Below are 25142 nucleotides of genomic sequence, written 5' to 3' on the forward strand. Positions count from 1 at the left end.
GTATTTTACCTTTGTCACTGTCGTTATTCCTTTCGTGGATTAATCACAGAATATTATGCTTATTGTATGACTTAAAAAGAAAGACAAGATTTAACACTTGAGCAACCATGAATCTTTTTATTAGATTTACTGGGGTAATAAAGAATGCTTGAATTGAACCAAATCTATTTTTTATTCCATCCTTGCATCAACAAATTCAGGATATATGACATGTTGTTCAGTCTCAATAAATTTTCATTTTTAGCTTCTGGGTTTACGCAAGTCTGTTGGCAATAAGCAATGATTTAAGAAACCATATTCAATACCTTTATAATCTAAAAAAGAAGTAGTCTGTAAATAAGCCTCTCAAGACATTTAAAGTCAGAATAATTTGTTATTGTTAAAGTGATCCTGTAAGAGGCTACCAAAATAATGCTTTCTACTTGACGTTAAAAGTTTTATGGTAGCCATCACGATTTAGTTGATCGTTACGAAGTATCAATATCACAGATGACTTATGATAGTTTTCAAATATCTCTTCTTTAATGTTGTCGTTTCTCTTTTTTATCAAACGTTACTGTGAGTATCTCAACGTTTACATTTCATGCATTTGTGTAAAGGCAACTGTTTACCCTTCCGAAACATTTACGCACACATACATATACAAATAAATGTATGCAAAAACCTTTGCACGGTGAATTTTATGGTTCTGGTTTTTTATCATTGTATTGTCTATCTTTTTGGTGCACTTTTTTTTATATATATCGCCATGATGTCTTTACCATATTTATAGAGAAAAATCAGAAAAAAATCAGAGAAATTTTATTTAGAGAAAATATCGGAGGCTTACATATTTTAATCACACATACTTCGTAAAACGTTGTCTATTTAAGGTCCTTAATACTGACAAGCTGTTCGAATGCATATTAAAAAATCTAAACATTCCTGAAACTAGTACAATATTGAATAACATATGATTTCATTTTAGAATGAATTTTTATAGATACATTTGTTGATGATAAATAACTTTAAAAACCTGACATTTATTTAAAGAAAGTTACACAACCACGACTTTTGTAATGTTAAAGAGTTAGTTTTCCTTTGGTTTGAATCTTTTCATTCCGCTGAAAACTTCTCTCCAGTTTTGGTATGTATTGCTGTATGGATCAAATGCAAATGGGCTGTTTGCCGAATATCGTCCCATTCTTTTTTCTTTTGGTATACGATGTAGAAGTTGACCTAAGCTCATTAGTTGTCGACTGTCAGTGTTAAATCCGTCATACGATGCAGGGTATCCAAATCCGAATCTTTTCTGATAGCGATCATTCCATTTTTGAAACTGAGCACGGTCCATGTTGAATGGTTGAAAACCTTGAGCCTTTGCTTCAAACGAGACAACATTGGCAATAAGTGATATGAACACGGTCATCGCAATTGCAAAAAATGTTCCTGCATACCAACTATTCATTTTGCCTAGAAGAAGAAAAACAAACAATTACGATATTTAAATATGTAATATCCTGTAAAACGTTTTACAGCTTCCGGTTCATGCTCTTTTTTTCTCATATGTATTTTTCAATGTGAATGGAAAAGCCAATATTGCTGAGAATTTTATTCCAAGTAAAGTAAAGGAAACCATACATTACTGATTTTAAATATCGAAGTTATGGAGGAAATAACCAATTAAATTTTAAATCAGATTTATTTCATTATCTAAAGCAAGAGATGCTAAAGTCTGATGACAATTAAATCACATGTATGTTTGTACAATGGGAATTCAAGTAGTGGATCTCATTAAATCATACTAAAGTCATAAATGTTAGAACAGAAAACCTTTAACTGCTAATAAAATCGAATAAAGATACGTCTGTGTTATACTGATCTGAATCCTTTCTTATAAATCAGACTAAAATGGAAATAAAATGAAACAGAAAATTATGGCTACTGTATTTATCACAAAGCAAGCTGTAATGAAGGGTAACAAGTTAATTATATTTATAAAACCCAACAGGAATGGAAACTAAAGCATTAAAAGTGGTTGTAGGCACACCAGTTTGTTGGTTGTAGAAAGTATAGATATTTTCAGTACTCGTGGTTCAAAATAACAAGTTATCCACTTGTCGACCACTGTTCACTATTTGAAATACATACAAGTAAATTGATGTGTTGTTATAGTGTTTTATGTGCTCTAGTGATTTGGTCGAAGATTTTTTTCTCAAAATTATGTAATACATAAACAGGAAAACAGGAATCTTCAAATATACTGGACAGCACAACAGACCAAATTAACCACTAACACCCGACTCCTCCAGTACACCAGATTACATTTACTGCCAACAACCGACTAATCCGTGCTCCTCCTGGACTGTATAACAGAACACATTTACCACCAACACCCTACTTCTAGACAGTACACAAGATTACATTAACTGCCAACAACCGACTAATCCGTGCTCCTCCTGGACTGTATAACAGAACACATTTACCACCAATACCCTACTTCTCCTAGACAGTACACCAGATTACATTAACTGCCAACAACTGACTAATCCGTGCTCCTCCTGGACTGTATAACAGAACACATTTACCACCAACACCCTTCTCCTCCTAGACAGTACACCAGATTACATTAACTGCCAACAACCGACTAATCCGTGCTACTCCTGGACTGTATAATAGAACACATTTACCACCAACACCCCTCTCCTCCTAGACAGTACACCAGATTACATTAACTGCCAACAACCGACTAATCCGTGCTCCTCCTGGACTGTATAACAGAACACATTTACCACCAACACCCTACTCCTCCTAGACAGTACACCAGATTACATTAACTGCCAAACACCGACTAATCCGTGCTCCTCTTGGACTGAATAACAGAACACATTTACCACCAACACCCTACTCCTCCTAGACAGTACACCAGATTACATTAACTGCCAACAACCGACTAATCCGTGCTCCTCCTGGACTGTATAACAGAACACATTTACCACCAACACCCTTCTCCTCCTAGACAGTACACCAGATTACATTAACTGCCAACAACCGCCGACTTATCCGTGCTCCTCCTGGACTGTATAACAGAACACATTAACCACCAACACCCTTCTCCTCCTAGACAGTACACAAGATTACATTAACTGCCAACAACCGACTAATCCGTGCTCCTCCTGGACTGTTTAACAGAACACATTTACCACCAACACCCTACTCCTCCGTGGTCTTCCGCCTAGATTCTTTTGGTTTCATCCATTTACAATGTAGACTACTTCTCCTACTTATTCATTGGATATTTATAAAACACTTATTGGCAGAAAAATATTAAGACGAAGTCTTTATTATATTTGAAACATGTGTAAGTGATAAAAGGATTCTTCTCATTTAGAATAGGCTTCTTTTCATTTTTTTTTTACTTTACTTGATGTGATGTTTTTCCTTTTCCCTCTGTTTTCTTTGCGGTAACATTTTTGTTGGAGAGGGTGTTTGTGTATGTGTATGTGCGCATGTGAGCCTGTGTTAGATTGTTGAATAATCTCGTGAACTATGTTATATTTTTTGCAGCATTTAATTTGCAAGCTGCAAAACTATGATTCAATACACTACAATAATGGTTAATCAGAAAAAAGAAATAGAACAAAAGAAAAAAGGAAGATCAAGAAAAAGAGAACATGAAGACTGAAACAGAAAGAAAAGACAAACAATCATTACGCAAAAAATCCTATATGCATTAATCATTTTATTTTTTGATAAGTTTTTGGTTAAATCTTTGTAACATATAATTCGTCTGTTAGATTGAAATCAAAATATTTCCATTTCTTAGCAGTCAAACTTGACTTTCCAACAAACGCTATTTGTATGCAATTCCTTGAATTGCTTTCAAAACAAATGGATATTTTCTCATTTGACAGATAGGATATATTTCTGCATCTACCACAGACTAATCAAATTCACAGAAGAATAAAAGCAAGTTTGACAAATGACTTAAGAAAAGTTAAACATAAATATACGGTCATGGAACTTATCCAGACTCAAACAATGGTCCTAACAAGACTAAAGAACAATACAGAACAGTAAGTTATAGGTTGTCATACACTAGGGTTGCTTGTCCATTGATGATATGATTATACTAATGAAATGACAAAAGACAACTACTAACCAGGTATAACTATTAAATTTATTTAGCGTACGTCCACGCACTAACTAAGTGAAAGATAGTACACAGAAGAATAGATAAAGAGAAGAAAAACACATTTCAGTTTAAACGCTGATATCGACTTGTAGACGACTGTTTACTATTGAAATTCATACATTTTAAATTGATATGTTGTTTTGTTGCATTCATAACATGATTTCCTTGATAGAGAGAGGATTACTGCTTACAAGGAAGCTATTGAACGAAGAGCTCCAAGTGGTGAAGTTGAAATCATCCCTTCGAAAATTTTATGGACGCCTTCACGAGTTGGTAGACCGTTATGAAATATCTGTTTTACAGATGACGACGGACATGTTCCAACTGTCGTAACCACAATCCCGTCCTTTTTTCCTCGAATATGACCAACCGAAATTAGACTTATCACTGGGGCTGTACTTACATGAACAAGACTACGGGTGCCACATTTGGAGCAGGATTTGCTTACTCTTCCTGAGCACCTGAAGTCACCCCCGGTATTTTGTTGGGTTCGTGTTTCTCAGTCTATATAGTTTTCTATAATGTGTTTTGCGTGTTGTTGTTTGTCTTCCGTCGTTTTCGTTTTTTGTCGGGAGGGGGAGGATGAGGGTAAACAAACTTAGTTAGTTATCAAACATTTCATACACGTCTAAAAATGGCCATTTGGTTAGATTTTGGCAAATTAAAAAAGTATCTGAAATAAATATGTGCAACTATCGAAACCAATATTATTTTTTTTTAAAGCAATGATACTACATTCTGTTCATGTATTGTCTTTAAGATACATGTTATTACATTGCAGTTCCGAATATGCTTCGATGCAAAATTATGATGTGAAAACATAGATTATCAAAAATGCCTTTAAGAGGCATGAAGAGGACCGAAAACGTTTTGATTGTACTGAAATTTGTATTTATATTGAGAAATCTAAGTAGATCTATATTTATATATTTAGACTTTTTGATATGTAATTATTTGGTGTACTTTAATTTTATTGTTTTATTCAATTTCTTAGAAATTGATGCATAAAATTGTTTTTACGAAACAATAAAGAAACATATTTAAGTACTGCTTTGTAGAATATTGGATCACGTTCGAAACGAAAACTAGTGTTAACTATAGAGATGAGGCATACTCCAGGACGTCACATAGTGCGTTCTTTCACTAAGTGCTCTTATGAAATGACAAAAGAAATTAAATGGAACGATGACAAAATATTAAAGATATATGTAATAACGGAATGATAGTTTTATTAGTAATCTTATTTTTGGTTGCCTTGATAGTATAAAACGATTATATAATCATACATAACAATGTGCAAAAATAGTTTGCACTATATATTGTATATATATTATATATGAAACTCACAGGCGCATTAGGCATGGACTCCCTTTTTCTTTTCTTGTTTTGTTGTGCTTGTTTTTGTGTGTTTAAATATTTTTGAATATTTTAACTTCTTTACACTTATTTAAATTATTCTTGCTCTTATCAAACGATATTACAATAGAAGTTTAGTTTAAACATATTTTATTTGCTTAACTATGCAAAAAGGGAGGAGACACAAGTTAATCAAACTTATAAAGTTTCTCCCATGAACAATTTATAACAATACATTTTTTTTACAAAGCATGCATGCAAACAATACATTATATATAGTTGGATATGTAAAAAGATAATGTGTGATGATTTGAATGGTTGTACACAATATACATGCATATGCACTTTAGTGCGATATTAAACAATTAGAAACCTCTTTGACTCTTTAATAAATTCATATACATTCTTTAAAATTCTTTCATTTTCATCATTAGTTAATGACGAATCACCGGAGGTTAAGATGTTTAAATTTAGTGGAGAGTTCTCTGGTAACCAGTTCAGATTATTAGATAGTTTGATTCTTATATTCGTATAATAAGAACATTAAAAAAGAAGTAATATGAATCTTCACGCTTAGCACCACAGCTACAAGACGGATCTGAAATTATATTGACTCTGTTAAGATCATAATTCAAAAAAGAGGCTGAGCATCTAAATTGAGTCAAAATGGTGTTGAGTTTACGATTGACAAATTCATAATGTTTAGGTACTTGGGCTTTTGAATTCAGTTTAAGATTTTTTAATTCGGTTTTAAATTTACCTAAAGAGTCAATATTGCGGGTCACCACATTAAGGTTATTCCACAGTCGTATAGTTGAAGGTATAACAATACAAGTAGTTAATACATGCAGCTAGTTTACCTCTATACTCCCTTTTCCGTAGAAAACATAAGGTTCCAACTCTTTCATGAAAAGTTTACCATAGATGGATTTGACATTGTTCAAGATTTAGTTTTTGGTCAATTAAAGAATTTATATAACATTAATTGAAATGTTTTTAATTTTTGGATTTGAGCATTACTGGTACTGGTAATTTTTTTAAATGCATAATATTATAAAGTAATATTTTCATTTTACATGCATCGCTGTCTTTTTATGTAAGATTGACGCTTTGTAGATTATGTCATGCCATTGTCTGAAAGGTGATGTTGTTTAATGTTCAATACCTAGTTTAAAAGTCCAGGCAAGTCAAAAGGAGTTTTTTTTCTTCTTCTTCTATTTTTGTTATTTTACATGCTTTCATTCCGTGTGTTGTTTCTTTTGAATAGTTTAACAGTTTTTTTTTCACTTTTGAGGTATTATCTAAGAAAATCATTTCGGAGGCCGCACGACTTTCTATTGCTTACTTGCTTGTGCTTAATTGATCATTTAAAAAAACCTAATTTTTGTATGTAGGTTTGCTTTGGTGTAATAAGGTGGAGAGTTCGCAGTCGATATTTATATAAATACAAATAGAACTGAGCAAGTGTAGTTTTAAAATTATGAAACGAAGTGGCATCATGTGACTACATGTTACAGCGTGTATGGTGAATGATGATCACGCAAAGCACTCATTTTACAGTATATGAATAACTGAAAGCAGACAAGCTTGAATATTGTAACCAACCCACTAACAAATGAAACTGTTTTATATTTAACCACTTCAATAAGAAAACAGGTATGTAATGAAATGATACACGATAGTAGTCGGTTTATATTGACGTTACACTCGAATGTCAATGAAAAATAAGTTGTACTGACTATTCTGTGCTTCCATGATGATTGCGTTAATTACTTTAAATTCAAGTTGATGGCCTCATAAAATATTAAAAAGGTAATTATTAAAATGAAGGAGTTTTAGATTTAACCATGATAATGAGATCCGACAACAATCTTTGACCGATCTATCATGCAATAGATTCTATTATAATCTAATTGACTGTATTATCATTCACCGATTTCTAATTAAATCTTCAAAGAGGTCCTGATTTTCTTGATTTTATAGTCGTTTTGCCTGTTAGTCTTGTAATCTATTTCCCGTGTACACGTTTTTAGGTTAGAGTTTATTTAAAGCTTAATCTGTAATCAGTGTCTTCTGTTAGAATTAATTAACCATTAAATTAACCATAACATGATTCGTTTAGGGAATAAAAGTATTGTATTTGAAGAGCTGCTACAGTCAGTTGGGGATTTGAGTTATTAAAACGGATATTTTCAAATCCTCAACTGACTGAGGAAACCCTTTATATGCTTTAATTTCTTTTAAATGCAATACTCGTAAAATTTTCGAAATAAAGCATTTGAAATATCCTTAAGGCGTCGGTTGCGATTGCGCAACAATGCTGCCAATGACTCCGACTGTAAATCGTGGAATTGACAACAGGCTACATCCAATCAAACTTTGAGTTACATGACATATTACATTAGAATCCTCAATAACCAATTATCAAAAACTAATTCAAAACCAGTCTATCCTGCGAGTAGAGTGATGATAATAACTATTTTAATCAAATGACGCACGATTATGTTGCGACCAATTCTCAAGTTTTCAAAAAGCAAAAATCATGTTTATATTTGTGACCTCGAAGACACCTGTAGGAAAAATAACATACCTTAACTGCTAATTTCTAGATGTGTATGATTCATCAAGTTATTTTATGAGGCGTAACATAGTTCCGTCCCGCTTTTAAGTTGGATTAGAGTCGCTCAATATCAAGAATTTTTTATATGTTTTGTGGACCTTCTTTCCAAGTTTTTTTCTGTTGGTTAATATATTGTCTGTTTTTTTCGACTTACGGGTTGTTTGATCGCCTCCGTAGTATGTTTTTTCGACTTACGGGGTTGCTTGATCGCCTCCGTAGTATGTTTTTTCGACTTACGGGTTGTTTGATCACCGTAGTATGTTTTTTCGACTTACGGGTTGTTTGATCGCCTCCGTAGTATGTTTTTTCGACTTACGGGTTGTTTGATCGCCTCCGTAGTATGTTTTTTCGACTAACGGGTTGTTTGATCGCCTCCGTAGTATGTTTTTTCGACTTACGGGTTGTTTGATCGCCTCCGTAGTATGTTTTTTCGACTTACGGGTTATTTGATCTCCTCCGTAGTATGTTTTTCCGACTTACGGGTTGTTTGATCGCCTCGTGGTATGTTTTTTCGACTTACGAGTTGTTTGATCGCCTCCGTAGTATGTTTTTTCGACTTACGGGTTGTTTGATCGCCTCCGTAGTATGTTCTCTCCCTTTTTCTTTGAATATTTTGTTTTGTGTACTAGTATTATTAATTCATTGTTTTAATATTATAATTTGTTAGAAGTATTCAGTACTTTCATCAATAACAAGTTTTTCCTTATCCCACGCTTTCCACACATAAGATAGTTCATATACAAATTAGAGGGACTTATTATTCGATTTAAAAGATTTATTTATGGATTATGGATACTAGTTAAAATTAAAAATTTGAGAATTGAATCTGATTCATGGGATAATTTTAGTACAAATACCATGATTTGTCGATACCTATATTTTGGCATTGCACAAGGTCATCTTGGTATCTTTCGTCTCTCTTTACACTTAATCCATTGGATGCTGGCTGTGTACTGGTTGATAATTTAGTCCAGAACACATGATTTTTTATTAGTTTTTTTAGTTGTTATTGGCTTTAAACTAGCTTTCAGTAATTGGAGTACTGTCAGATCTGTACTTTGTGTCCTTTGTGTTTTTGTTAGGTTTTATGTGCTTTGTATCGATCTGGTGAGTTAAGCCCTTTTTAACTGATTTTTATAGTTTGTTCTTATATTGTACTGTTACACCACTGTCTCAGGTAAGGGGGTGGTTTGGCGCCAGCAAAAATGTAAAAACCTCGAACATTCTGTATGTGTCCGTCCCAAGTCAGGAGCCTATAATTCAGTGGTTGTCGTTTGTTGTTGTATATCATATTTGTTTTTCGTTTGTTGTTTTGTACATAAGTCAGGCCGTTAATTTTCTTGTTTAATTTGTCTTACATTTGTCATTTCGGGGCCTTCTATAGTTTAGTATGCGGTATGGATTTTGCTCATTGTTGAAGGCCGTACGATGACTTTCTATAGTTATTAACTACTATCTCATTTGGTTTCTGGTGGAGTGTTGTTTCATTGGCAATCATACCACATCTTCTTAGTTTCATATGATGTCAATAATGTGTCATATGACGGCTGCTAAAGTTTTGTCACCATAAAATGTTTCAAATATTTCGTTTCTAACTGTTATTTTCCTGTTTATTGCATTTGGAATAACTATTTTTGTACTATTAAATGCATGTATAATTGTTCCATCAACATTACGTGCGAATGTTCTAATTGCCAAGGATAGCACTACAAATCATATTTACTCGTGTTAAAATTTTATGAAACGAGTTTCTTTTAATTTTAATGTTATCGAAATTATTGAATCAGTGCATGCATATATACTAAACTAAGTCCTGTCTGCGCGTATTTTACTTTGTGGAGCAGGATCTGCTTACCCTTCCAGATCACCTGAGATCACCCCAGAGTTTGGTGGGGTTCGTGTTGCTCAGTCTTTAGTTTTCTATGTTGTGTTTTGTGTACTATTGTTTGTCTGTTGGTCTTTTTCTTTTTGCGTGAACCCCCTGACCCCCTGAAGGGTTCACACCTATATATTGGTGAGTTTTGGTAGCTTCTATTGGCCATTCGGATATTTCCGGAAACAAGATTATCGTAACTTCTCGAAAATGTTCGATCATCTATACAGATAGTTATTTATGTCTTTGATACGACCCCTCTATGGATAGGCTACCACTGGACATTTTATATCTAAACAATCAAAGTTCATTGGTAGATCGGAAAGTAAAGAAATAAAGACTAGGTTGCAGTCAAAAAATCATTTTTATGTTAGAATCTGTTTGCCTTTTGACAAAAAATATGTGTTTTTAATAATGCGAATGTTTATTAAATATCAAGTAAAATGATAACACAATTATATAATTCATGCTTTGAGAAGGTCCCTGTACGTGTTGTGTGTGTAGTTTTAATACAGCGTGCTGTTGTGCATTGTGGGAATAGTTTATTAATATATAATGTCCTTTACATCCCAACTCCTTTGTTCTAACAGGGGTGATCTGAGTCGGATGATCTGAGTCGGATCACCCCTACCAGATCACCCTACCTTGAGTTTCTTTGTTCTGCATGCTTTCTTTTATTCTGTAACATTTTGGCGGGAATGTTGAACACACAATAAAACTTAGAAATATTTATTCGGAATAAAGATTAACTTTCAAAATTTATATAGAAAAAATCCACTAAATTTCCAGTGTCTATGCGGGAAATCGAGCTCAAGACCTTAAGCATATGAAGCCACGATTCATACCCCTACACCAAACTCACTGATAATTTAACATATTTAAACATTGTATCCGGGGCTCATAAAGGGTATATACTATATAGTAATATATAAAGTATATTATAATTATTGTATGGCATTCTGAACTAGATGTTATGAAGTGTAAATATTTTTTTCGTATAGTCTAGAAGAGCTGGGATGTAAAAAAGTTATCCCACTCGGGATGTTCTTACACTGACACACCGCGTCCTCATGGGATAACTATTACAGTATAAACTGGTTATTTCTGAACGTTTATCACGTGATATTTTGTATTTCAATCATATCCTGGGAAAATGTCGGAAAGCATGACGAAAATTATCAAAACATATTTCTTTTATAGTTAAACAAAAGGATTTTTCTGTCAATTTTTTTTTTTTTTTTTTTCATTAATAGATATTATATCTACTAACTACCAGACCAAGAGCATATTCATTAAAATTATTAAGTTTAAACTGAGACTGAATTTATCCTTAAGAGAATATAATTAAAAATGTTATATATACGTGTATTATGTCGAACGGGTTTGAACAATGAATATATTTATGAAAATTATATGCAACATATGAGCACCAATGAGTAGGGATGCGTATACATAAGTTAGAATCTAAATTTTAAACGGTAGTGAATTCATTTACAATAACCATAAAAAAATTTAATTACTACTTTTTTTTTAATTATTTCATACTGTTTTAGTATGGATTTATAAATCTCTGCTTATATTTTGTATAGCAATATAGTGGAAAGTTAGAGTTCAAGTAGAGATTGATTTGATAAATAAAATGTCCATCAGTAAATACTTGACGCGTTTGTGATTTATTGATATTTTATTCTAAATTTTCGGAAAGATTCATTAACAGGAATAGCTTAGTTTCTTCTGTTACCTATTCTAACATCGGAGTCGGACTTCTTTTTAAACTTAGTTTTACTGAGCGTATTACTGTGTGTTTGTTTATTCTACATTGGCTACAGGTATAGGGGGAGGGTTGAGATCTCACAAAACATGTTGAACCCCGCCGAATTTTGGCGCCTGTCCCAAGTCACGAACCTCTGGCCATTGTTAGTCTTGTATGTTTTTTTTTTAATTTAGGATCATTTATATGTTTCGGAGTTTAGTGTGACGTCCATTTTCTATGAACTAGTGCACATTTTTGTTTATGGGCCAGCTTAAGCCCGCCCAGGGTGCGGGATTTTCTCGCTGTGTTGACGACTCATTGGTGGTCTTGGGCTGTTTTCTGCTCTTTGGTCGGGTTGTTGTCTCTTTGACACATTCCCCATTTCCATTCTCATTTTTAATAATTAAATTTCCATTCTTTTCTATCTGTTTTTTAATAATTTAATTTTATAGCATCTAAATCTTTGCAATTTGGTACGATTTTGAAAATTATATTCATTGTGTTGACCAGCTATCCTACACGTCTTGGTTCATTTACATTATATATCACCCTGTTAACACGACACACTATCGGGTTGCGTTCACACAAATTCCGGATTAAATGGCAATGAAGGCGGAGTCAAAACTCTTGACGTAGGTAGTTTGTCATCCGCTTTCAATTTACTATTTCTTGCGCAAAAAAACTACGTGCATGCATAAATATCAATTTCACTCGTTAATGTGAATTTTCGCTTTTCTTATCTAAATTCAGGACACGGTAGTAAAAGCTTGACATGTGACTTTCAAGCATGATCATCATTACCATTTTATGACCTCTAGCTGTTTCTCTTTCCTCTTACTTCTTTTTTTGTTTTGAGCCTATTATAAACTTTGACATTTTTGAAATTCTAAGGATTTCTTACCCTGGGAATAGATTACCTTAGATGTATTCGGCAAAACCTTTGTTTCGAATTTTGGGTCCTCAATTCCTTTCAACTTCTTACTTCATTTGGCATTTTTAACTATTCGAGCGTCACTGATGAGTCTTTTGTAGACTGACTGCATGATTTTTTATTATTAATTGTATTGGCTTTTAACTAGCTGTCAGTAACTGCGAGTACTCTCAAATCGTACTTTCTTTTTAATTTGACCTGTTGATACTATTTGTAATGCTTTATTGTTATTTAATGTTAACATGGATCTTGTCTATATACCAGCTTTGATTATTTGGTATCACTACAAATTTTCACTTCTTCGTACTATGAACATCAAAATTATTTCATTTTTCCTTAGATGCTGTTCTTGGACCAGTACAGGAAGTTTTATCTAGCACTAATTGTATAGTTTTATTGTTGATATTCACCCCATATGTACCAAGTGTTAGATTGGTTTTATTGATATTAAAGAAATTTCTTGGTATTACTAAACGGAAGATTTTATACACACACAAGAAGAAGTATACTTAACAACAATTTTATTTTCATTTACCTGTGTATAATATGACGCAGGTTTCTTCAAAAGTGACGATTTTCTAAAAATTATTTGACATTTCACAGTGATATCAAAATTTAACTTTGTTTAAACCTGTTTATTTACTTTTGACTTTAATTATTTATCCCTTGTAATTTTTTATTAACTGTGTACTTGCATTCAGGTGTCACAGGTCAAATTTATTCGTTCATTGTGTGTTTATTTACGTTTTTTGATTGAGTTAAGCCTTCCAATTGATATTTTATAGTGTGTTTTTCAATGTTGTGATGTTATACTATGACGTTACGCACGTTATTGCGTCAATACGGTGAAATCAACTTGTCCACACTGATAAACAGCTTTTCTATGAAATCGGAACAGTTAAGCTATATACAATTTATATTCATAGAATAGGCAGGTATTACTGTTCCCAAAAAATGAACAAATTGTTTTATAATATTTTACAATAGTCTAAAATAAGGACAAACATATTGGCAAAACGTCAAAAATATGCATGTCAGACGTAACAGACTATACGCATAATAACTTTACAGGGGTGTTTATGCTCTTAAACAGTGTAAAATCCACGAAAATTCGCATGAATGATATGCGTCATATATATCGTATTGCGTCATTACTGAATTTTCGTTGATGCAACGGCAAAAGCTGATTTTTTGCAAAAATAAGTAGTCTTCCTCACGGTCAGATTTCAGAAAATGGTAAGTTATAAAAAATCATAGCTTTTTAAAATATAAGATTGTATGAAATTTCGCTTTCATACATCATGCTCACAAAAGTACATAGATAGACAATTTCAAACCCGAATTTTTACAGCACTCACACCACAAATAAAAATGCAACTGCTTCTGGCAAATGTCTAGCACGAATGTCTAATGTCGAATTACGCCGTTTTTTAAAGAACAAGCTATCAGTTTCGATTGGTTGCATACAAAATAGTGCTTTTCCGTAATTGTACTTTAACCCTAAAAAAACAGTTACATACTTTTTGATAATTGCGAAGTCAAAACGACTTCGTTTTTAAAGAAATCAATTGCCTTGCAAGTTTGTCCACTGAACTGATTTTCTTATGTTTTCAACGTTGTCGATTCGGGACGCTATTTATGTCTTTAAAAATCAAATCGAAATATTTGTTTGTTTTGTGTTTTGGTGTTTTACGCAACTTTTAGCGAAAAAGGAGAGAAAGTTGGAGAACCGTGGTTGAAATATAAATTGTAAACCCGTTGAACAGACTCGCAAAATGCATCAAATAATATCCAAACATTTTATCAAAAATCTTCTTATCCGATACTTATATCGTGTTATAATTGTGATACATCTGATCTAATGGAGATTTATACGATTGCAACAAAACGCAATTTATAGGAAATTTTAAAAAGGTAAAAATAATTCATAATGTCAGGAACTCGAATTCCGAAAGAAAATTTTGGTTTGGTACCATTAAAACGTTTAATCCCGCTGCAAATGTTTGCACCTGTCCTAAGTCAGGAATCTGATTACAGTAGTTGTCGTCTGTTTATGTAGCTCATACGTGTTTCTCGTTTCTCGTTTTTATATAGATTAGACCGTTGGTTTTTCCGTTTGAATGGTTTTACACTAGTAATTTTTTTGGGCCCTTTATAGCTTGCTGTTCGATGTGAGCCAATGCTCCGTGTTGAAGGCCGTACCTGGACCTATAATGGTTTACTTTTATAAATTGTTACTTGGATGGAGAGTTGTCTCATTGGCACTCATACTACATCTTCATATATCTATGAACTCGCATCTGGCGTACAACATTTTAATCCTGGTGTCGTTTTATATCTACATGTCTTTTTTATATAAACTGGTTCTTTTGAGAGTATGTTCAGGTATTCATAAAACTTCTGAAAATAAGATATTCTTCAAAACCAAGTTTTCCTGTAGAATATTTGGATTGATTTAAGCATGGAAGTATTATATTGACAATATAATACTTCCATGATTTAAGTAACTTCAGGCAATCCTTAAAATTTGAGATGTTTTATGAGAACTATTTAATTGTCAGTAGACAAGAGGTCCCAATGAAGCTGGTTTGTTAATTTCAAGAAAAATATACGAAACCTTCTTACAAGTTGCATGCCACGGGGTTTCACTTCACATGGAAATTGGATTTAAAATTTATCTATACGACACCAACCATGAGTACAGACAGCTCCCATAACGAGTATAAGAATAATTGAAGGCATCCAGGAAACAAAATATGAAGATATGATAGATAAAATAAATGCATCTAGATTATAAAGCAAACTGAGTGCTTAAAATGTCTATTGCGATTGGTTTGTGCAATTTGCATTAGACATCCGGGAACTGGGATTTGCAATAGGATTATGAAAAAATTATGTACACTCCCAACTTGGGAGTCCCAAGTAATAAATAAAATAGTCAAGCCTTAAAGTGTAAATTCAAATAGTAGCAGTATATATACACTTTTCTATTCACAACTATCCAACATTACTTTCAATTGACTTGTGCAAGAATCTACACACAAGTACATATTTTCAATAAAGGTGTTTTATCATCATTATTATCTTATTTTACTCACAGTCAATTATTTCAAATCAAAAGCAAACAAAAATTCAGCAACAATTTTTTGGTGACCAGTCAGCGGTCTCGGGTTCACGTATTGCTTTTCTTTGTTTAAAGAAAGCAACTTGTTTAGCCATGGCGTTGTCAGTTTATTTCAGACTTATGAGTTTGAATGTCCCTCTGGTATCTTTCACCTCTCTTTTACATTTGTTGCCAATCTATAATGTATTAACGACAAATAACATTTCAGTCAGTGATTATTGATCCCAAGCTAATTAACTTTCGAGTGTGTTGCCGAACCGTTTACCGGATCGTGACATTTATTAACAATCAACACAGAGCATGTGGTACACGTGAACAATAAGTGAATTGATGTCTAGCCATGATATTTTTTTATCTTATTTTCCATGCGTTCCCATTTGTTAAATAAACTTTTGCTTGACAGTTGTTAAATGATTTAATTTGTTCTTTAAGAATCAGTTATTACTGTTAACCTTCCAATGCACGTGTTTTTACATTCTTTCATCACAGTTCCCCCCCCCCCCCCCCCCCCCCCCCCCCTCGCAGTTGCGCTGTGCGTTGGACGAAGTTCTAACGAGAGGTCTCATAGTTAAGGTCACCACATACGGGAAAATATCGGGGAATAAGTGCACGGGAAGACAATAATTCAAGAAGAATTTGATAATATAAAGGATTTTCTTTTACAAGAAAGTTCACGTGCACTTGAATTAAAAGTAAACCGTCGCCATTCAAGTATATAAAACATATTCAACATTTTTTTTTTAAATTTAAAGATTCATATGACTTTAAATGCCATAATAATTCCAGTATATTGTAAGATGTTTAACGTTTTCGTTTAAATATCAAATATATTGCACTATATTGTACTTTATTGTATTTAATAAATGAAAGGAAAAAAAACAACCACTAATGCTAATCACAAAATATCGAAAGAAATGAAAAAAAATGTATGAAGTGAAAAAAGTTAATAATTCCTGAAACCGGAAGTTAACGCTTTTAAGCATGGTGTATAAGGTCCAGTTTGTGAAATAGACCCAACGTGTAGTCCTAAACTATTAAACTATACATTATGTCAGAGAAGTAACGTTTATGTATTTATTGTTTCTTGTTACGTAGCAGGTAAGCGTTGAATTTCATTGATATCAAAGTTAATTTTCTTAAAAATCATCATAAATACTATTTTTTTTTGTTTTTTTCAAAGACGAAAACAGTTATGGAAGTAGATCAAAAATCACACATAGGAAATCGACAGTCTTAATTTATTTCGAACTATAATAACTGGCAACGGTTAAGTCATTTACGTCTTGTTTTCTTTGTCTGAGATGGAGAAAAAATGTTGAAGTTCGATTTTCATAACAGTACAGGGTTACATTTTCCTATTTTATTGCATGATACTTCATCCGACATCACAATCTACTAGTTCGTATTTGACATAAATGGATATAATTTTGCAAATTGTTTAGAACTTCTTATAAAAAATGCGTTGTTAATATTTCATTTATTTTAATTCTGGTTATCAGAACTACTATTGCATGCAACCATCAACGGATTTTTTAGCCCCTTTTTAAGATAACGACTTGAATATTTCTTTTAGCTCTAGATCTGTTTTGTATATAAGATGATGTTTTCTGTATTTAACTATGAAATAATCATATAACTTATATAAACTATAAAACTATTCGTGCAACTCTAACATGTCGGAAATTTCATCCGGATACAAAATGGGTTCCATCAGTCTTCATTTAGATCAATAAGAATACAAAGTGTGACTTATTGTAAAAAATTAACTTTTTTTTAAAGAAAATAAACCTTTTTTCAAAAAAAAAAAAAGTAGATTATCCATGCCAAAGGGCGTCTTGGAATGACGATTTAGATCACATTTTTAAAGTCAAAATTATCATACAAATTAGATAAACATATACTATTCGTGCAAGTGTAACCTATCGGAATTTCATACTGTAACTAAATAGGTTCCATTAGATTTTAGAAGACAGTTAAAATTTGAATATAGATATACTTCCTGGTCTAATACATATTATAACAATTAGATAACAAATCAAGGTAAAAAATTAACGTCAAAATTGTTCCATCAACCATAGAAAAAACAGTTTATTTTCTTCATGTTACTTCTAGAAGATGGCATTATGTCGTAAGTACCTTAAAGCAATTGTCAATAGACCTAAGCTATCCAGGGTTTTTGTTTCATCTACATTGAATGCAATTTTCTTGTTATAATAGACATTTAGAAGTGTTTGACTCGTAATATATCCGGTTGAATCCCTGTATCTTAAATGAAATCAACTTTTCAAGTAAAAAATAATCAGTTGATTGAGTTTTCTGATTGATTTATTAGCCATTATCTCCTAGGGACATCCAGTAAAGTTTATATTTACATCAGTTTCCGATCTAGCCAATTATCCTTTATGCGCTACGTGTATACTTTGTCTAACAGAGTCGATACGATGTGCAAAAAGAATTTGAAATTTGTAGTATGCATTTATAACTTTCATTTTGATTAATAAACAGTTGATATTTGATGTCTCATGCTTAAATGGAATGTCTTTAAACAATAATTGTAGTTAATATTTAGTCTAAAGTTTTACATGCAGGATTATATCCTTGTCCTCTGGTCTCTGGTAGATAGTTGTCTCATTGGGAATCATACCACACCTCCTTATTTTTGAATTGAAAAATATAAATATGCAGGAGCTTGTAAACAGAGCATCACTATCATGAGAAAAGCATATGACAATGAGTGAAAAATAAAGGAGACTAAAGGTATTCGTCAACGAAAGTTCAAACAGCAAACTTTACAATAATACGCTTGATTCATATCATTTCCATTATCAGAAAAACTCTTTTATTATACGCTGATTCCTAACGTCATTAAAATGTTTTATGATCTAACTGGATCCCTGCATCTTTGAACGACAAAGTCATCGAGCCTTCTTGACATTTTTCAAACACCTTAATTATCCCCATTCTTATGTACATAATCCAATCCTGCCTAAAGAAATATATACATCAATTTTATCAATTAACACATTTATCTAAGCAGCCATAAGGAAATTATCTCCATTAGAATATTTATCCCTTTGCTCAACGTATTGACGCAGATTTGATGTCCAACAAACGGACAAATGAGGTCAAATAACGTCACCTAATCCAAACACTTTGACGGAAAGATAACGATTGGAATAAAGCGTACTGTTTACACTAGTGAAATATTACCTATATTAAGTTCAAATTGGGCTTTGGGTTAGTTTTCAGTAACTAGTTATTGTTGCTTTGTTATTTGTGTTTGCGCTTAGTAGTAATTTGATCAGTCCCTTTTCGTTTAATCTAAGAGGGGCCCGGATTGGACCTTTATTTTTGCGGGAATTCGGGATTGGGCCTTTATTTTCGCGGGAATTCGGGATTTACCTATCGGTACCCGGGGGATTAATGATTAATTATTCGGAATCTGGTGGTTGAGAGCTCACAAGCACATATAATCCCACCACATTTCTGGTTAAAATAAGATCAAAAACACCAACTTCTCTATGTAGAACATGACCTTGACCATTTGACATTTTTCAAGGTTTATGGTCTACGGTGTCATTGAAAAAGACCTCATGGGTCTAGGACCTTTGGTTTATGAGTTATAGCTAAAAAGGTCTTTTTGCACACCGTCAATTTGGGTTATGCTCCTTAAGGAAAGGTAAAATCTCTCCGATCAAATATAACAAAGTTGCGCCTTAATAACCCTAACATTTTTCACTATTCATTGCATATTTTGGCGTTAATATTGATTCACTTATAGGGTCTTTGCATCGGCACTAAACACATTTATTTAAAAACCAGTTGTTGGCATGACACGGGTTATGTTCTTCTCATATATGTTATGATGGTATGATACTAAACCCCTAACGGGAAGGATTGTGCCTGATATTCATATGATGAAGACATAATCTTTCAATCAGTTTAATTGAAGTCTGGAGCTGGCATGTCAGTTAACTGCTAGTAGTCTGTTGTTATTTATGTATTATTGTCATTTTGTTTATTTTCTTTGGTTACATCTTCTGACATCAGACTCGGACTTCTCTTGAACTGAATTTTAATGTGCGTATTGTTATGCGTTTACTTTTCTACATTGGCTAGAGGTATAGGGGGAGGGTTGAGATCTCATAAACATGTTTAACCCCGCCGCATTTTTGCGCCTGTCCCAAGTCAGGAGCCTCTAGCCTTTGTTAGTCTTGTATTATTTTTAATTTTAGTTTCTTGTGTACAATTTGGAGTTTAGTATGGCGTTCATTATCATTGAACTAATATATATATTTGTTTAGGGGCCAGCTGAAGGACGCCTCCGGGTGCGGGAATTTCTCGCTGCATTGAAGACCTGTTGGTGGCCTTCTGCTGTTGTCTGTTCTGTGGTCGGGTTGTTGTCTCTTTGACACATTCCCCATTTCCATTCTCAATTTTATTCTGTAACTATAATAGTTTCTGAGATTATCTCATAACAAGGTATACGATCAAAGGTCAAGGTCAATATAAACATTTGACCATGAGGCATTTTTAAGGTCACATGAATTGATGATCATTGGTGAAGATCCTAGGTACATGTCTACAACTTGCGGTTTTTGAGATTTAGTGGCCAACCGATATCGGTTATTTCAAAGGGACATAACCCTTCCAATGAGTATTTGGATCTTTTCGATTCAAATGTAACAAAGAGCCAGTGTATGGTCCTGAACAAATTCCACCTTTCAGTTTTTTTTTCTACTTATTACGGTTACGATGTTCATTCCATAACAAGATTTTCAGGTTTTGGGCAGACAACTCCGGACCGACATAATTTTACGACTCACATGGTGACTTGTCTTACGGTTACGGAGTCAAATTTTGTCAAGAATAATGATAATCAGAAGAAATACAGTAAGGTCTTTCCCTTTTGGAAAAGGGAAGACCGTAATAATTCGTGAAAAGTAAATATGTTTTGCAAAGGTGGCGCCGTGAGTGCATTTCTAAAGTTCGGTCGACAGCCATGTACTATTACCATCTTAGTCCAAATATTAAGTGTATTAAAACAAATACACAAACAACCACTGCCATTTTAATCCCGGTTTTTGCAAGTTCATTTCGATATGGTTACAATTCACTTTTCAAGTTATGCATCTCTAATACCATTCACTTTATTCAAAATATATAATCTAAATTATGTTCAAATGGCTGAACAAGGAACACAGTAAACTACTATGTGAATTGTAGATCATGGTTCATACAAAATTGTTACCTAAATATCACATTATATGACCTAAAAAATTCATGATTCAAATGGAAGCAAACAATGATATGACCTTCAGTGGCGTAGCTACCATTGACGCAACGACGCACTTGCGTGCACAAACTAAATGGCCCAAAAAAAAAATCATAAAAAATCATAACAGTCAAAAAAAGACATTTTAGAAGCTATTGTTCCGCTGACATCCATGCTTCAGGGCGTCTCTTGTGATTTGGTGGAAGCGGTAAATGAATGTCAAACTCTCATCCGTGTTTTTGAAAATGAGAGAAACGACATTGCGGTATTCAATTGTCTGTACGACAAAGCCGTTGTGTTAGCCGATCATTTTGTAATCATTCTTTCGAAACCAAGAACTACCGGTCGTCAACGTAATCGGGCGAATCCCGCTGTTGTCGGTATCCAGGATTATTGGCGCGTCACACTGTATATACAATTTTTAGACCATCTTCTAAACGAACTACGAGATCGTCTTAATTGTCAATTCGGAAGAACGTTTTCTTGCCCAGATGTTTCTTCCAAACAATCTGAAAAGTTTGAATCGGGATCATCAAATTCGCATATTTCGCGCCTACGAGTCCGATCTTCAATCAGAAGATCAGTTTCTTCTCGTATTTAAAAGGTGGGTTGCGCGATGGGATATTTATCCATCTAAGAAACCAGACCAACTCTGTGCAACATTGGAGATGAAGCCGAAAGAACTTTACCCAAATATATTCTGTATTCTGCAAATACTTCTCGCCATGCCACCCTCAACCGCTAATGCTGAACGCTCTTTCAGCACTCTGAAACGCGTAAAAACGTATCTGAGATCGACCATGGGACAAGAAAGACTTTCTTTACTTGCACTGCTGCACGTTCATTCTGATTTTGACATTGACACTAAAGAAGTTGTTGACACGTTTAACAATGCTAGGCAAAGGAAAATATTACTCTCCTAAAGGACCTTGGTTGTTAACTTCAGTCTTATATATACGAACGTCACATTCATATATCACCAAATTAAAAATTGATTGTTTGAATTGCTTTGTTTTCGTATGTTAACATATATATGTCATGAGATGATCCAGTTCTCTAGCCCTTTCTTATTCTGAAGCATAATCAATTGGCGAGCATTGCAAAGTTTTTAGATGTTTAGTCAGTTTTAGGTCTTTGATTTGATATATAGCAAAACACTCAACTGTGCATACTTCAACTTCAAAATTACCCTCTCTGTTTGCTAAATATCTGAAGCTTCAACCCCAGACTTCCCCGGGCGCTGCCCTGGACCTGCTGGGGGCCATAAGCGGCCCTCGAATCCCTTATACCAGAGCTTAGTAACTTTAAACTAGAAGGCACAGTCAGGACAACGACATTTTAAAGGACTATTTAGCGAACTTTTTTAGTAAATTCTGTCTCACAAAAATATGTTTCTTAATTATGCATTCAATTAACCATGATTTACCCTAATCAAAAGAGATCAAGGCACTCACTAGTATATGGAATTGGAACAACAATCTTACCACGAATATTGATTGATAGGCATAGTTATTTGTTTGTGTCCGATGGACCCGCACGTACGAACGAGTCCAACCATCATTGAATAGTTTTGCATTTATTAATTGGCTATAAGACCTTTGAGGCACTTCTTTATCTAAGATCGAAAAAAGATTCATTTTCTACAAAAAAGGGTCCAAAATTTTGTTCGCCTCGCTCCGCTCAGCAAAAATGTTTTGCCTCGCTACGCTCGGCAACTTCTGAGTGCACATCATTATAAGTCTACCTACGCCACTGACCTTATCAAATGTAAATAAATAGGGATGCTAATTTAATGTTAATGACACTGAAATCCAACAACACAAGTTAAACAATCTATACTACTAAAATAACGAGGTCCAATTTGTTAGCCCGCGTGATGACGTAAAAACGTCGAATCCAAGAATTCAACTTTATAGATAACTAATAAAGGACAAGGGTGTTGTTTAAAAATTACACCATTCGAGGCCTTTTGTTTTCCACATAATTAATATTACCAATAATTAACAAGTTCCGGGTCGAATCCGATACCGATACCAATAGCATATGTCACATGTAGTTTCCTGTTACCTTCTGTAAATCCCTTCTCTATCAGGAGAACTTGGAATTCTTCCAGAAGTTGTTTTATGTCAATGTTACACAATAGTACACCATTTACCAAGTCTGTTTTACTCCACCTCAATACCACTATTAATTTTGGTTAATTAGTTAAAAAATTAAATTAAGTTTATAGTAAATTTATTGTAGTAAGACAACCAGGATTGGTTCAAACAGAAATATTTTGAAAGCAGAGAAAACTGTGCACCTTACAATAAGCATTACTTTATCAGATGACAATACGAATACTAAATATCCAGGCTAGAAATAAGGCATAGGTACTTTAATTCAGTCACGAACCCGCGATGTCGCGGGTGTGTTCTAGTTAATATATAAAGAAATCATAGACATGACTTTATTGATAGTCAACAGAAAAGGATGCATACATATGAAATATTAGTTTGAAGATAGTTTCATGCGTTTTTTATAATAATTTATGCAAAATTGAAAAAAGGATAGTTAGAAATTAATACTGTGCACTTCCATGTTCATTAGTGACGCATTGAAAGATATAATGGACAATTAACCTGTAGTTTTGCAAATGAAATGAAGCCAAAGAGAGAGCATGTCAAAGTAAAGCATACAAAAATATTGATATTTATTGGATCATGTCGAAAATTATGTAATAAACTGAACTCAATTTAAAAATGAGTTATTCTGTCATTACAAATTTTGCTAAATTTAACAGTTCTCCTCGATGACATTTTATGCCATTTGACTTTGCTTAAAACTGAATAAATAAACACAAAATCAACAGTGAAATGCTATTTCATGAAACTGATTACTACTATTATATATTTGTTTGTAAAATAAATTAATTGATAAACTTTCTCGATATTATACCTTCGCAATACAGAAAAATAAAAAAAAAACTATTAGCGTTAAATATGGTCTGCAACTATGAGATTCATCTCACACTATACGTAAACAGAGTAACCAACGAACGCCCTATGAGTTTACTGTCATAAAATTGATTAAACTATAAATATAGGAAACCATAGAAGGCCCTATGAGTTTACTATCATAATATAACTTAAAAAATTAACTCAAATCAACCAAAGAAGGCCTTATGAAATTATCAGAAGAAGATTACTGACACTATAAACATGGGAAACCAAAAAAGACCCTATGAGTCTATTATCCGAAGATTGCTCACATTTCAAACATAGGAATCCAAAGGAGGCATTACGAGTTTACTAAAAGAAGATTGGTCACACTATAAACATAAAAAATCAAAGAAGACATGAGTTTACTATCATAAGATTGCTCATACTATAAGCATAGGAAACAAAAGATAACTATCAGAAGATAAATCACACTATAATCATAAAAATCTTAATATTGACCTTTGAGTTTTCTAATAAAAGATTGCTCAAAAATATAAGCATAGGAAACCAAAGAAGACATGAATTTACTATCATACGATTTCTCACACTATAAACATAGGAATCTAAAGTAGGCTTATGAGTTTTCTTTCAGAAGATTGATAAAACTGTAAACATCGGAAAACAAAGAATGCATTATGAGTTAATTATCAAAAGATTGCTCGCACCATAAACATAGGAAACAAAAGAAGGCCTTATGAGTTTACTATCAGAATATTGCTTAAACTATAAACATAGAAAACCAAAGAAGGCATCACTGGTTTACTATCAGAAAATTGCTCACACTATGAACATAGTCACCAAAGAATGTCTTATGAGTTTACTATCAGAAGATTGTTAACACTTTAAACACAGGAAACCATAGGAGGCCCCATGAGTTTACTATCAGAAGATTGCTTAAACTATAAACTTTAGGAAACAAAAGAGGCCTTATGAGTTTACTTCCAACAGATTGCACGACATACATATATATCTTAAGGACATTAAGTTATTAAGAACACAAAAAATACCATTGAACAACTTTTTTTTCATTTATGACTGTAGTATTTTACAAAATT

General features: G+C 33.2%; 1 long non-coding RNA gene across 1 annotated transcript in view; it reads right to left on the reverse strand.

Moving 5' to 3' along the window:
• Positions 1 to 786: 786 nt before the first annotated feature.
• The window catches only part of LOC127728496 (uncharacterized), a 90690-nt gene continuing 66334 nt past the window's right edge, over positions 787 to 25142 (reverse strand). Inside the window, exon 5 of the long non-coding RNA XR_007994144.1 lies at positions 787 to 1452. This is a non-coding gene — a long non-coding RNA (uncharacterized LOC127728496). The remainder of the gene's footprint in view (positions 1453 to 25142) is intronic.

Source organism: Mytilus californianus, unplaced genomic scaffold (assembly GCF_021869535.1).
Source record: "Mytilus californianus isolate M0D057914Y unplaced genomic scaffold, xbMytCali1.0.p SCAF_2, whole genome shotgun sequence".
Taxonomy (NCBI): domain Eukaryota; kingdom Metazoa; phylum Mollusca; class Bivalvia; order Mytilida; family Mytilidae; genus Mytilus; species Mytilus californianus.